Raw genomic sequence first — 10,978 nt, 5'->3', positions numbered from 1 at the left:
AAAGCATGAGGACCACATCCCTTTAAAATGCAATCGGCAGAGCCTGGCAAGCTACTTGTGGTGGTATTCAATATGCCAAAAACAGTAACGATAGATCTCATTCCTCTGACCCACCAATCATTGGGAAAGCCGAGTAAGGAGAGGCTGCTAAAATCTCAGGCCTGATTGTAATAGAGAATGTTACTGGTGCCCACTCAAGTAAATTGATGAACAACAGGATGACAGTGATACAGTGATAAATATAAAATATGCAAACACTGAGGTCTCTGGATATGGAGAAAGAAACTGAAGCACCACCCATATGCATAAACGGAGGCATCTTCCAGTTGTATTAATGGAAGCACCACACTGAGAAGGCTGGGCGTCTTCAGAAGAGGAGAAGATGCAGAAGAATCTAAAGGTCATAGATTGAACATATAGGAAAATAAAGAGTCCAAGGTTTTTCCTGTGACAACACCCAGATTAATTTCTTGCATGCAGAAAACTTCAGGTCAAGAAAATTTTGAGTAATTGAATAGAATGTTCTCTCAAATATCATTTTGTGCTTCTTGTAGTGAAGCAAAGTACTTTTTAATTAAAAATTAGACAGATGTGAGGGGGAAGAAAGAAGGGTGTGATCAAGTTAGCATGATTTCTTTTCATTCTTTCTGGAGAGGCCACTGTTCTCTATTTTCCTCTGTCTCTCTGTCTCTGTCTGTCTGTCTCTCCGTCCCTCTCTCTCTCGCTCTTGCTTTCTTTCTCCTTTCCTCACATTTTTCTAAGAGAACTGAAACAGTAGAAATAAAAAGGTTGAGTGCCAGGTGAATTTACTTGGTCACTTTAAATCTCTTCCATCAAACAGGTAACCAATCAAAACATAGAATAAAATGACAGGGCTTAGAGATGGCAGCAGGGAAAAGGAAGCAGCCCTACACTTCCCATAAAGTCCATCCATGGTGCAATCTATGAATCACTCCATTTTGCAGTAATAAATTTTAAAACATAAGTTTCCCTTCTAGAAGTACTAAGAGTAGATGGGGTTTGCCCATGTTCTTTCTTCAGCTATTTTAGGAAGATTACTTCTCTCTGAATAAACTAGAATTAACAGGTAATGTTCTTTTACTCCTAATCCCTGAACCTTCCACTGCCCCACACCACCAAGGTTAGAATGTACTGTGAACATAATCCTACAAAGCTGTGTGACCAGATTTTGCACCTAAGTTTATAGGATGTTGAGTTTACAGTTACAAGTTACAATTGATTTAGTATTTAAATAATAATTTCTTTAAGTTTGCCTCCCCAGTTTATGCGTTTACAATTACAAGTTACGATTCGTTTTACATTTAAATAATAATTTATTTAAGTTGGTCTTTTCCCCAGCCTATAAGGAGTTAAGGCTTTCCTGCCTAGCACCAGAGAGATACTATCTTACCTTCCACCTGACTAGCCTGGGCCCTATCCCCAGAACCCGATGTGTTCTCTGGAGATTCCCAGGAATGATGCAGAGTCAGAAAGATGCCATGAACACAACCAACTGTGGTTCATAAAACAGTCAAAAGTTTTTTCTCCAAAAAAGACTTTCCAGGAGTTGGAGAAATAGTACAGTGTATAGTGTGTCCACTTTGCATACGGCTGACCCAGTTTAGATCCCCAGAATCCCATATGGTCCCCATATGCCAGGAGTGATCTCTGTCCACAGAGATAGGAGTAAGCCCTGAGAACCACCAGGAGTAGCCCAGAAAAAAGTGAAAGTTTTAAAAGACTCTCCTGACCTGACATATTCTATTCTTCTGACATGACACGACATATTCTGTTCTTCTAATCTGACATGTCATATTTCCAGCATTTAAATCAAGGCAGACAGGACCATGTTATAAATTCTTAAGAACTTTATTAAATGAATAGATGCTGATTATTTAGATACCACTGAAAGGGGCTCCAACAGATTCTTGTATGCCTAGTTATCTCCTGGTTTAGATGAGAAAATTACCTTCTCAACCACTTTGTCAATGACCAAAGTAATATTTTCTTAAGAAGCAAGAAAAAGGATATATTTTGTCAAACTTACTTTTCTCCTCATCTCATTAACCCCTTCCATGACTTTGTTCTTTGAAGTGCTGTGTTAGAAGCATAAAATACCTGGATCAAGGCCAAAAACTCAGTCTATAAATTATATACCTTCTTAACTTTCAAAACTTCCTTTGGTTAATTTAAGCAAAAGCAGTTCTCCTCTAATAATAACTTGCAGTCTAAAAGGCCCTGAAGGGCTTTCATTACTCATATTTGTGTGTGTGCATTGTAATTTCCAATAGTTTTTCATTAATACCAATCATTTCAATTAACCCTCTAAGTAGGGAAGAGGGGGCAGAAAATCAGAGAAGAGTTTCATTTTTTTTCACTTATTGGGAAGCTAATTTTCTTGGAAATATTTTATACTTATTAAATACTACTACAGTAGTCAAGCAACAGTATTCAGATTCTAAAATTCTTCATTATGTCACTATTCATTGCCCCTTTTTTATGCCCAGTGGGACTTAACTTGGTCTTCACAAAACCAAAGGTGGTAACTCTAGAAAGTAATTAGCAGAAAAATTAAGCTCATCACTATAACTTGAGCTGAATTAATGGTTTTTTAAGGAAATAATACATACTTGTGTGTTACAGGAAAGACAATGCTATATATTTTCCTTCTGTGCATGTTTCTTCTGTTTCATCGTGAAAGAAAAAAAACAGATTTAAAGAAAGAGATCTCCTGTGCACCACAGTTACAGTTAGAGCACTTGCCTTGCATATGGCAAACCCGGATTTGATTGTAGGCATCCCATCTGAGTACAGACAGGAGTGATCCCTGAGAGCAGATCTAGAAGTAAGCCCCGAGCAACCAAACGTGCCCCCTTTCCTTGGAGAAAAGAAAGAAAGAAAGAAAGAAAGAAAGAAAGAAAGAAAGAAAGAAAGAAAGAAAGAAAGAAAGAAAGAAAGAAAGAAAGGAAGGAAGGAAGGAAGGAAGGAAGGAAGGAAGGAAGGAAGGAAGGAAGGAAGGAAGGAAGGAAGGAAGGAAGGAAGGAAGGAAGGAAGGGAGGAAGGAAAGGAGGAAGAAGAGGGAGGAAGGAGAGGGAGGAAGGAGAGGGAGGAAGGAGAGGGAGGAAGGAAGGAGAGGGAAGAAGGAGAGGGAGGAAGGAAGGAAGGAAGGGAGGAAGGAAGGAAGGAAGGAAGGAAGGAAGGAAGGAAGGAAGGAAGGAAGGAAGGAAGGAAGGAAGGAAGGAAGGAAGGAAGGAAGGTGAAGGAAGGAAGGAAGGAAGGAAGGAAGGTGAAGGAAGGAAGGAAGGTGAAGGAAGGAAGGAAGGGAGGAAGGAAGGAAGGAAGGGAGGAAGGAAGGAAGGAAGGGAGGAAGGAAGGAAGGGAGGGAGGGAGGGAGGGAGGGAGGGAGGGAGGGAGGGAGGAAGGAAGGAAGGAAGGAAGGAAGGAAGGAAGGAAGGAAGGAAGGAAGGAAGGAGAGGGAAGAAGGAGAGGGAGGAAGGAAGGAGAGGGAGGAAGGAGAGGGAGGAAGGAAGGAAGGAAGGAAGGAAGGAAGGAAGGAAGGAAGGAAGGAAGGAAGGAAGGAAGGAAGGAAGGAAGGTGAAGGAAGGAAGGAAGGGAGGAAGGAAGGAAGGAAGGAAGGAAGGAAGGAAGGAAGGAAGGAAGGAAGGAAGGAAGGAAGGAAGGAAGGAAGGAAGGAAGGAATGTGCCACATGTGCCAGGATATATTGTTCCACACCAAATAATAAAGGAGTAATTTCTGGGGCTGGAGCGATAGCACAGCGGGTAGGGCGTTTGCCTTGCACGCGCCCGACCTGGGTTTGATTCCCAGCATCCCATATGGTCCCCTGAGCATCACCAGGAGTAATTCCTGAGTTATTTCATGAGCCAGGAGTAACCCCTGAGCATAGCCGAGTGTGACCCAAAAAGCAAATTTTAAAAAAAAGATTAGGGTTAATTTCTTCAACTGTGTTAAAGGATCCATACGAGTTAAGCATTTATGGTATTCAAAGAATTTCATAAAATTTTTAGAATTCACACTTGCTGCTGGTCAGGTCACTCATCACCTCTCCACTTCCCTGCCCCTTCTATCACAGCCACACTCCCACTCACACCCACCCTAAGTTTCTCAGACAGCAGCCTTTCCATGCTCTGGTGCTGCTCTCTTTTTCTTTTTCTTTTTTATTAGTGAATCAGTACAGACTTACAAACTTTCGTGCTTGTGTTTCAGTCATACAATACTCAAGTACCCATGCCTCCACCAGTGCCATTCCTCCACCACTGATGATCCCAGTATCTCTCACCCTCCCCCCACACACACAGACACTGCACCACCCTCAACCGAAAATCTGTGCAGGGCATTCCCTTTTGTTTTCTCTCTCCTTTTGGGTGTTGTGTTTTGCAAGAAAGATATTGAATGGCCATCATGTTTGATCTACAGTCTACTTTCAGCGCGCATCTCCCTTCCCAAGCGGGTCCTCTAACCACACTTTACCTGGTGTTCCCTTCTCTACCTAAGCTGCCTTTTCCTCTAGCATGTGAGGCCAGCTTCCAATCCATGGAGTAAAACCTCCTGGCACTTATCTCTACTATTTTTTAGTGCTAGTCTCCCATTCTGTTACTTTATATTCCACAGATGAGTGCAATCATTCTATGTTTGTCTCTCTCTTTTTGACTCATTTAACTTAGCATGATACTTTCCACGTTTATCCACATATATGCAAATTTCATGACTTTATCTTTTCTAACACCTGCATAGTATTCCGTTGTATAGATGTACCAAAGTTTCTTTAACCAGTCATCTCTTCTCAGGCACTCGTTTTTTTTTCCAGATTTTGGGTATTGTAAACAGTGCTACAATGAACATACAAGTGCAGATGTCATTCTGACTATACTTTTCGCCTCTCTGGTATATATTTTGTGTATTGCTGAGTCAAATGAGAGCTCAATTTCTAATTTTTAAGAAGCGTCCATACTGTTTTTCAAAATGGCTTAAACAATCAGCATTCCCACCAGCTGTGTAGGAGTGTCCCTTTCTCCCCAAATTCACGCCAGCACCGGTTGCTTGTACTCTTTTGGATGTGTGCCAGTCTGTGGTGTGAGGTGGTAACTCATAGTTGTTTTGATCTGCATCTCCCTGATGATTACTGATGAAGAGCATTTTCTCAGGTGCCTTTTTAAAAAATTTATTTTATTGAATCACCATGTGGAAAGTTACAAAGTTCTCAGGCTTATGTCTCAGTTATACAATACTCAAACACCCATCCCTTCACCAGTGCCCATATTCCACCACCAAAAACCCCAGTATACCTCCAACCTCCCGCCTGCATAACTGATAAATTTCACTTCATTTTCTCTTTACCTTGATTACATTCCATATTTCAACACAAAATTCACTATTGTTGTTGGAGTTTCATCCCAAAAGAGACAGCCCTACTGCTAAGGAAGCATTTGATCATTAGTTTTCCATTGCTGAGAATGAAGAGATATGAAGTCCCGCTGTTCCAAGTACATAACTCTTTTTTTCTTTCCTCCTTCCCATGCCACCAAGTTTGTGCCTGCTTAATAGTCCTCATAATATGGCTGACTCCTCGCCCCCCGACAAGGGGAAAAAAAAAACGAGAAAGAAAAATGTTTCCTGTCCTCGGCCGGTGTGGGGCTATGGCTTACTTCACAGTCTATAGACATGGATGCAAGCAGTTTCTGGAACAAAAAGTAGTCTAGTTGGCCTCCGGATCCTGGTCAATCAGCAGCAAAGCAGGCACACAAAAGTGTGGCCACCCTGGTCGAATCTCGATGGAGCATGCGCTGGTATCAGCCCCGGCCCGAGACTGCCCAAGCGTCCCACTGTTCCAAGTACATAAAATTTTCCCCCCTCCCTTGCCACCAAGTTTGTGTCTTCTTAATAGACTTCATAATATGGCAGATGCCATGCCGCGTTTCTCCCCAAAAGGGAAAAGAAATGAGAAAGAAGGATATTTCCTGTCCTCGGCCAGCGTGGGGCTATGGCTTAGTTCACAGTCTAGAGAAATGGCTGCTACTTTGATTACCTTCAATATTTCAACGAATACTCTCTATTACTGTTTGGAGTTTCCCCCCAAAGTCAGACCTGCTAAAAAGGAACCATTTTACATTGCTGACAGAGATATTATGCCTGTCACAGCCGCGCGGTTTTGGATTTCTGTATAAAGTCCAGGGAAAATTGTGCCAGAAATTGCATCACTGCAAGCTTTTACTTACCTTTTGTGGTGCTCATAAAATGGAAAAGCCTGGAAAGAGAAACCCTTCCCTGCTGGCACCGCATGGGGCAGTGGCTCAGTTCACAGTATGGAGGCATTTCTGCAAGCTGCTCATGTCCGAAGTAGTTCAGTTGGCTTCCGGGATCGTGCTCATGCAGCAGTGGAAAGCTCAGGTGCCTTTTTACCATTCGTATTTCTTCCTTGAGAAAGTTTCTGTTCATTTCATTGCCCCATTTTCTGATAGGTTTGGATGTTTTCTTCTTGTAGAGTTCAACCAGTGCCTTGTATATCCATGATATCAGCCCTTTATCAGATGCGTATTGGGTGAATATCCTTCCCTTTCTGTAAATTTTTTTTTGTATTTTGGTCACTGTATCTTTTGGGGTGCAGAAGCTTTTTAGTTTAATATAGTCCCATTTGTTTATCTCTGTTTCCACTTGGTTGGTCAGTGGCATGTCATCTTTGAAGATACCATTAGACTCAGTATTGTGAAGGGTTTTGCAGACCTTGTCTTCAATGTTCTTGGTGGATTCTGGTCTGATGTTGAGGTCTTTAATCCATTTTGATCTGACTTTTGTGCATTGTGTTAGGTTGAGCCCTAATCTGTTATTTTTGCATGTGGTTGTCCAGTTATGCCAGCACCATTTGTTAAAGATGCTTTCCTTTCTCCACTTTAAATTTCTGGCTCCCTTATCAAAGATTAGATGCTCATACATTTGGAGTAGTGTGTAGGAATATTCCACCCTGTTCCATTGGTCTATGGCTCTGACTTTGTTCCAGTACCATGCTGTTTGAATTGTTACTGCTTTGTAGTAGAGTTTGAAGTTGGGGAGGGTGATGCCTGCCATCATCTTTTTCTCAAGAATTGCTTTAGCTATTCATGGGCATTTGTTGTTCCATATGAATTTCAGGAGTGCTTGATCTATTTCTTTGAAGAATTTCATGGGTATCTTTACAGAGATTGCATTGAACCTGTATAGTGATTTGGAGAGTATTGCCATTTTGACAATGTTAATTCTTCCTATCCATGAGCAGGGGATATGTTTTCATTTCCTCATGTCCTCTTTTATTTCGTGGATTAGCACTTTGTAAGTTTTTTTGTACAGGTCTTTTTCCTACTTCGTTAGGCTCATTTCGAGATACTTGATTTTCTAGGGCACAATTGTGAAATGGATTTTTTTCATGTCACTTTCCTCTGTCTCGTTATTTGCGTATACGAAGGCCATGGATTTTGGGGTATTGGTTTTATAGCCTGCGACTTTACTGTAACCGTTCATTGTTTCTAGGAGTTTCTTGATAGAGGCTTTAGGATTCTACAGCTATACTATCATATCATCTAAAATTGATTTCTTCCTTTCCTATCTGGATGCCCTTAATGTCTTTTTCTTGCCTAACTGCTATTGCAAGTACTTCCAGTACTATATTGAACAGAAGTGGTGAGAGTGTGTATCCTTGTCTTGTCCCTGATCTTAGATGGAAGGCCCTTAGATTTTTCCCCATTGAGGAGAATGCTTGCCATATTTTTCTGGTAGATGGCTTTGACTATCTTGAGGAAAGTTCCTTCTAAATCCATTTTGGTGAGAGTTTTTTTTTATCATAAACGGATGTTGGATATTGTCAAATGCTTTCTCTGCATCTATTGATATAATATGGTTTTTACCGTATGGGTTGCTGGGATCAAATCCAGGTTGGCCTCATGCAAGGTAAAACAGACTTACCCACTGTGCTATCACTCCATTCTGAATATGTCTCTTTGAATGAATGTTTTTGCATTAGGGGGTAGATCACTGTATCACTGTATCACTATATCACTGTCATCCCATTGTTCATCTATTTGCTTGAGTGGTCTCAGTAACATCTCCATTCATCCTAGCCCTGAGATTTTAGCAGCCTCTCTTTACTCATCCTTCCAAACGGTGCCACAATGGAGGCTCTTTCAGAGTTAGAAGAATGAGACCCATCATTGTTACTGTTTTTGGCATATCGAATATTTCACAGGAGCTTAACAGGCTCTGCTGTGCAGGCAGGACACTCTCCTTAGCTTGCCAAGTTCTCTGAGAGGGAGAACTAGACTACAAGGGGTCCCGTGGCCACATTTGAGGCAACACACTTCCAGGAGCCTTGTTTTATTTTTATAGTCTCTGGATTTGGGCCACTGATGGGATTATAGGTGGGGAGTAGCAGTTTGTGGGTATGACTGCCTAGCTACTGGAAAATGGGGGATCTGTGTGGAGAAGGCCCAGTCCAGATTCGAGCAGGTTTGGAGATCTCAGCCCCAGGTTCCACACATCTGGTTCCTCTGCCAGTTCCTTTATGCGTGAGAACTGTCTGAGCATGTGGAGAGTGGCCTTGAGCATGGCTATTTCTGGGTTCCGGAGGTCTCCAGCTGGGATAGATACCCAGAAATAAACTTGCTGAATTGCTAAATTTTTACTTTTCTAAAAAATCTCCATACCATTTTCCACAGTTGTTAAACCAGATGACATTCCCACCAGCAGTGGGTGAGAGTTCCTCTTAACAATCCCCGCCAGCACCAATTGTTCTAGTTGTAAGGGTGTGTGTTAATACGTGTCATTCTCACTGATGATAGATGATATTTCATTTTTGTTTTGATTTGAAGTTCCCTGTTAATAAGAGAAGATTAGCACTTCTTTATTATCTTTTTTTTATGTTTAGTAATGGTTCTCTGTGAGGTGCAGTTACAGACTTACAAACTTTCATGGTTACATTTCAGTAATAAAATGCTCAGCACCCATCCCTCTGCCAGTGCTCATTCTCCACTACCAATGATCCCAATATGTCTCTCCCCACACTTCATCCCCATATCCCACCCCATTTCTATGGCAGGGCATACCATTTTGCTCTTGTACTCATTTTGGGTGTTGTGGTTTGCAATAGAGGTATTGAGTGGTCATCATGTTCAGTCTATAGTTTTCAGAAGGCATCTTCCATCCCAAGCAAGCCCTCTAAGCACCCTTTACTTGGTGGTCCCTTATCTATCTGAACTGCCTTTTCCCCAGCATGTGGAGCAATCCTCCTGGTGCTTATTTCTACAATTCTTAGGTGTTAGTCTCCCTTTCTGTTACTTTATATTCCAAAAATGAGTGCAATCTTTCTATGTCTGTCCCTGTCTTTCTGACTCATTTCACTTTACACGATACTTTCCATGTTGATCCACTTATCTGCAAATTTCATGACTTCATCTTTTCTAACAGCTGCATAGTATGCCATTGTGTAGATGTACCAAAGCTTCCTCAACCAGTAATCTGTTTTCGAACACTCAAGATTTTTCCAGATTCTGGCTATTGTAAACAGTGCTGCAATGAACATACAAGTGCAGATGTCATTCCGACTATACTTTTTGCTTTTCCAGGATATATTCCCAGGAGTGGTATTGCTGGGTCAAATGGAAGCTCAAAAATTTCCAATTTTTTGAGAAGCGTGCATACTGGTTTCCAAAAGGGCTGAACCAGTCGGGATTCCACCAGCAGTGAAGGAGAGTCCCTTTCTCCCCACATCCTCACCAACACTGGTTGCTTTTTTGTTGTTGTTGTATATGGGCCAGTCTCTGTGGTGTGAAATGGTATCTCACTGTTGTTTTAATCTGCATCTCCCTGATGATTAGTGATGAAGAGCAATTTTTCATGTTCCTTTCGGTCATTCAGATCTCTTCTTTGAGAAAGTTTCTATTCATTTCATCTCCCCATTTTCTGATGGGGTTGGGTATTTTCTTTTTGTATAGTTCAGTCAGTGCCTTGTATATCCTTGATATCAACCCCTTATCAGAGGGGTATTGGGTGAATATCCTTTCCCATTCTGTAGATTGTCTTTGTATTCTGGTCACTGTATCTTTTGAGGTGCAGAAGCTTCTTAATTTAAGATAGTCCCATTAGGGAATTCCCTGCCACAGAGGCAGGGTGGGGTGGTGGGGTTTGAGGTGGGGGTGGTGAGAGGGATACTGGGATCATTGGTGGAGGTGAATGGGCACTGGTGGAGGGATGGGTAAACAATCACTGTATGAGTAAAATGCAAACACAAAAGTTCATAGTTTGTAACTGTACATCACAGTGATTCTCTAATAAAAATTTTTTTTAAAAGATAGTCCCATTTGTTAATCTCTGTTTCCACTTGGTTGGTCAGTGGTGTACATTTTTGAGGATTCCTTTAGCTTCAATGTCATAGAGGGTTTTGCTGACCATGTCTTTAATGTATCTTATGGATTCCTGTCTGATGTTGATTTTTTTTTCTTTTTGGGTCACACCCAAGATGCTCAGGGGTCACTCCTGGCTCTGCACTCAGGAATTACCCCTGGCCATGCTTAGGGGACCATATGGGATGCTGGGAATCGAACCCAGGTTAGCTGCATGCAGGGCAAATGCCCTACCTGCTGTGCTATCATTCCAGCCCCTGATGTTGAGATCTTTAATCCATTTTGATCTGACTTTTGTGAATGGTGATAGGTAGAGTTCTGAGCCCATATTTTTGCATGTGGCCATCCAGTTTTCCCAGAACCATTTGTTAAAGACACTTTCCTTGCTCCACTTAAGATTAGCACTTCTTCATGTGCTATTGTCCATCTGTTTTGTCTTCTTCCGAAAAGTATGTCTTCATTTACTCTCCCCATTTTTCATAGAGTTTTTAATTTTGTATTGTTGATCTCTGCAAGTCCTTTTTTATTTTTTTATTGAATCACCATGTGGAAAGTTACAAAGCTTTCAGGTTTAAGCCTCAGTTATACAATGCTC

The sequence above is a fragment of the Sorex araneus genome, chromosome 1 (assembly GCF_027595985.1).
Source record: "Sorex araneus isolate mSorAra2 chromosome 1, mSorAra2.pri, whole genome shotgun sequence".
Taxonomy (NCBI): Eukaryota; Metazoa; Chordata; class Mammalia; order Eulipotyphla; family Soricidae; genus Sorex; species Sorex araneus.
This window is presented reverse-complemented; position numbering follows the sequence as displayed.